This window comes from Notamacropus eugenii, chromosome 2 (genome assembly GCF_028372415.1).
Source record: "Notamacropus eugenii isolate mMacEug1 chromosome 2, mMacEug1.pri_v2, whole genome shotgun sequence".
Lineage (NCBI taxonomy): Eukaryota > Metazoa > Chordata > Mammalia > Diprotodontia > Macropodidae > Notamacropus > Notamacropus eugenii.
The window spans coordinates 505,127,879-505,132,385 of NC_092873.1; the positions used below are offsets into that span (position 1 = coordinate 505,127,879).

At 50.1% G+C, this 4,507-nt stretch overlaps 1 long non-coding RNA gene across 1 annotated transcript in view; it reads right to left on the reverse strand.

Annotated features, from left to right (window-relative positions):
• The window catches only part of LOC140530015 (uncharacterized), a 35,171-nt gene extending 30,716 nt beyond the window's left edge, over positions 1 to 4,455 (reverse strand). The window contains exon 1 of the long non-coding RNA XR_011975772.1: positions 1,556 to 4,455. This is a non-coding gene — a long non-coding RNA (uncharacterized lncRNA). The remainder of the gene's footprint in view (positions 1 to 1,555) is intronic.
• Between the last annotated feature and the right edge of the window lie 52 nt (positions 4,456 to 4,507).

The window sequence follows — 4,507 nt, forward strand, 5'->3', positions numbered from 1 at the left end:
ATGTGTTCCATGGCCTGGGGACCTTCCCACTAAGGGGCTCTAGCTCTGGACTTATACAGTCCAAGATCAATCCTGAGAAAGGCCTAAAACAGAGGTTCAGGCTTCTCTCTCTCTCTCTAGCTTTTTATACCCCCAAATCCAGAGTTCTGGGGAAACTCTCTTAAACAAAAAGTAGGTTTGGCTCACCTAGCCCTTGGTCATTGAATAGGTGTTGCCTCAGATAGACTGAGGTCTGGGAAAGACAGTAGTTTGGACCAAAGTCATCCACTGCATCCTGGGTCATTGACAGTCATCTTGACTTGTCTTGTCACTGGACTTCTGATGACTCTGGAGGAGGGTAAGGCTTGATGACTTTGCCCAGCTCTGCCCCACTTAAATCTGAGCAAGTTAAGACATTACCCTCGTGATGTCACTGGGCCTCTTCAAGAACTAAGGACGAACAAGTATCCCCAAAAGGGGAGACCCATCTAGAAAACAATATATTTAATGTACAAAGCAGATATCAAATATAGGTCAGCTACTTCTTTCCTACACTTTCTCTACTTAAAACATGACATAAATTACATTAACAAATACTTAAAACACAAAACAACAACCCATCTCTATCATATTACTCTCCAGATAGGTAAAGGCACTTTGGGGGACTGTCGAATAGCCATTTCACTTTCATCTCAGACTTGCTTTGGCTGAGCATCTTACAAAGTCCGGAACTCCAAACCAAACAGAGCATGGCTTGTAATTTTTTTTCCTTTCAAGTACAGCCTCTTCCCATCTGTGGCTGGAAATGACAGAAACCTCAGGGAGAAGGGCTCCTTCCCTTCTGCAAAGCTGAGCATGTCCTGGCGTGCACAATGGGTTTTGGAAGAGTAGATTTTAGGGAGATCAGAAAGTCATTTGCTAGAGTTCTGCAGGAGAAGTCAGCCGAGGAAACTGAAGAAGGGAAGTCTGAAGGCACAAAAGGAAACAATTCCAATGAGAAGGAAAAAGGGGATTTGTCTAAAGAGACCAAAGTGCATGCATAAGAGGCTTCCCAGTCAAGGCAGATTTTTCAAAGCAAAGTACGGAAGATGGAAGTCAGACCAGGTAATGGTAAAGACAAAAGCCTGGCACAGCTGCATAAGAATAGCCAGGAGGGGCTAAACTGAGGCTGGCAAGGGCAAGGAAGGACAACCAAAGTAGCTTTTTTTTTTTTTGTAAAGGACACTAGAGAGAGAAGTATGAGGACAGAAGGAGGGAATAAGTCCAAGGCTTGGAATGGAAGAAAGTGTTGATGGTAACCAGTGCCAGAACACTTCTACTCTTAGTTGCTATTTTCTCTGCCAAGGAGAAGGATTTTTGGTAAAGAAAGAAAAGAAGAAAAATGACATAAGATGTTGATTGATGATCAAGATGAGCAGGGATAGACTACGTAAGCACCTCACTGTGTTGGAGAAATTCAAGGCGCTGAACTTTGACTTGATTCTAAGAGCTACTTTGGTCATTTGAAGAAGGACATCTCTCTCTTTCACCTCATGGTGTGCCCGGGGCGACTCCCGGGCCTTCGCCTTCTACTTACCTATCCCCGGTCCTCGGACGTCTCCGGCCCTCCTCCTGGTTCGGGGGAGGGAATTCCCTCTCCCTGTTGGGGAAGGGGAATAAACAGGCAGAGCACCCAAAAGGAGTTGCAGCCAGCAAGCTTTATTCCGTTTTCCTCTCTCCAGCTCTCATGGTCATCCCCTTTTATTATCCCCTGTCTCCTCCCCCGTACCTCCCATGGGCGGGCGAGCTCCTCCCAAGTGCCTCCCCGTGGGTGGAGCCAGCCTGTTACCAGGGCCATCCCAGTACCTCCTGGCTTGCTAGACCAGCTAGCCTGCCATGTAAGCAGGTTCGGACCCTCAGGCGTCTCACGGTCCTCACGGGGGACCCCGGTCCAGAGCTGTCCCCCAACAATGGTCCTATGACCAATCATGCCTTGCCAGCCCTACCTGTGGAAGACTTCCATCATCCGTGTACATCACGCTTACTCAGTTCCTTTTTAACAGAACTGGACAAAGTCACTCACTTAACAATAAAAATTGGATCATCTATGTTTTGTTTTATGTTATCAAATCTCACCAGCCTTCTGGACCTCCCTAATGGATTCTCTGCCACATTTACCCAGATAGCTGATCTAAACCTTCTTTTCTCTCCTCCAGTCTCCCACTCAGCTCCTCAGCTTTTATGGATTAAAAAAGAGAGAGGCCATTTATTGGAGGTTCTGTCTTTTCTGTTTCTCAAAACTTTGATATCATTTCCCACCCTCTCCCCCTCTCTCTGAACTTTAGAGACGTCATATGTCCTTAATAATGATGATAAAAATAATTGCTAGCATTCATATAGTGAAATGAAATTTGCAAAGCACTTTACAGCTATTATCTCATTTGATCCTCATAACAACTCTGGAAGGAAAATGCTAGGCTTATTCCCAAGACTAAGCCTTTTATGGATAACCTTGATTTCATCCTTCCTTTCTTCTTTGGAAGACTGTCTCCATATTCATCCTCTTTCTTTCTCCCCTCTTCAGTCTCTCATGTACTAGTACTTTCCCTGTTTCCTACAAAAATACCCAGGTCTCCTCCATCCCTAAAAAAATACTCACTAGCTCATGTCATCTCCACTACAATCCTCCTTTATTTCTTCTTTTCTCAGCCAAACTCCTAGACAAGTATGTATCCAAAGTGACCAGGGAAAGTTGAGTTCTTTAAGTGGGGCAAGTGAATTGAGGCTGAGGCGCCACACAGCAAGTGTCAAAGTACTCCAGGAGGGGGCTGGGAACAGGACTTATATAGGGTACTAAGGCAGAGGGACTGGCTGGGCTGCAGGTGGAGGGGATTGGGTGAAGCAACTGGCCAGTCTGCAGGTGGGAGAAGTTAGCAGAAGAAATGGCTGTAGGTGGGAGCGATTAGGGGCTGAGGGAGTATCACTCTTTCACTAGGTAAATTGTTTTGCATAAGAAGGCAAAGTTCTTAGAGAAAGGTAGGGGAATCTCTGGAGGGGAGAGTTTGGGACATTTACAAAATAGTCACCATCTGGGTGCGATAATCTCTGGTCCTTGGCAATTCAGGGAGACAAGGTCAGATTCAGTCATCTAAGTTTGACACTTCCCAGGGCCTCCGTTTTCCCATCTGTAAAACTGAGGAGGGTATAGGCCAGTGGACTCTTGGGTCCCATATACGCTTTCACTTCTTTTCCATCTTTCCCTGACTACTGGCCCCTTCCCTACTCCCTACTTCCCGATCCTGAGAGAATCCTCAGTTGATCCTTCCATCCCTGCTGTCATTCCTCTACCATGGATGCCTCCACTCTTAACCCCTCACAATATGGTTCTGATCTCGTCCTTCTACCCAAACTGCTCCCCGTCGTTGCCAAGGACCTCTCAGCTGCCAAGCGCTCTGCAGCCTCGGACACGGTCGATCACTCTCTCCTCTCCTCTCTCCGTTTTCAGGACACCCCGGTCTCCCGGTTCTCCTCCTACCCCTCTGTCCCCTTTGCTGGATCCTCCTCCAGATCCCGCCCTCTAACCCTGGGCGCCTCTCAGGGCTCGGTCCTGGCTCCCCTCCTTCTCCCCCTAGACCGCTTCCACTTGGGGATCCCGTCAGCTTTCTTCCCCCGACCTCCAGCTGACTTTAGAGACCCCCAAACGGAGGTCCGGCAGGCGTCTTCCCTCCGAGCTCACTAGCTTTGCCCCCAACTGTGCTCTTGGATCCTGGACGTCCCTCCAGCGAGGCGCTGCCTGGGCTCTGGAGGTTCCTTCCCCATGCCTGGAGTGCTCTCCCTCTGCTGCGCTGACTGCTGACCTTGCTTTAATCCCCACCACGATCGGAGCCCCTCGGGACGTGCCTCCCTTGGTTCATTACCGCCCGTTTCCCAGGGCGCCCCGCTGGCTTGGTGCATGGGGTCTCCCCGGCCAGGGCGTAAACGCCGGGAGGTCTGGGGCCGCCTTTTATCTGTTTGCATCCTCAGTTTAGCAGCATTAACAGGCTTAATAAATGTTTGTCGACTGACTGATGCATTGGTTCAAGTCTGGACCTAATAGCGGAGCAGCCTGGCCTCAGACCCTGGCTGGGCTGGTGACAACAGTCCTCTGCCTGGAACATCCCAAGCGCGCTCCCGCGACGCCACGTGCCCGCTCGCCCCCCGGGGCTCCGTCACTATTGTCAAGATCCCCGGGGCCCCGCCCTCGGGGAACATCCCATAATAACCCTGTCCGGCCTCTTGGCTCAGCTATTCTCAGTCCGACACCGCCCCCTCTCTGGCGCTGATTGGCCCTCGTCGGGCAGATTCCTACTGCTGATTGGTCATCTCTGGAGGTGGCCGAGTCATTCCGTGGCTCCAGGTCCTTTGGGGCCGGCGTTTCCACCTGGCAACAGACACAGCTGGCCTAGATTGGCCAGTGGGGGCGAAGCCTCGCCCCCTGCCCCGGTCTAACTAGTGCTAATTGGTTGGTCTCAGGAAAGTTGCTGGAAGCCAATTGGCTGCGGAGGGGGGA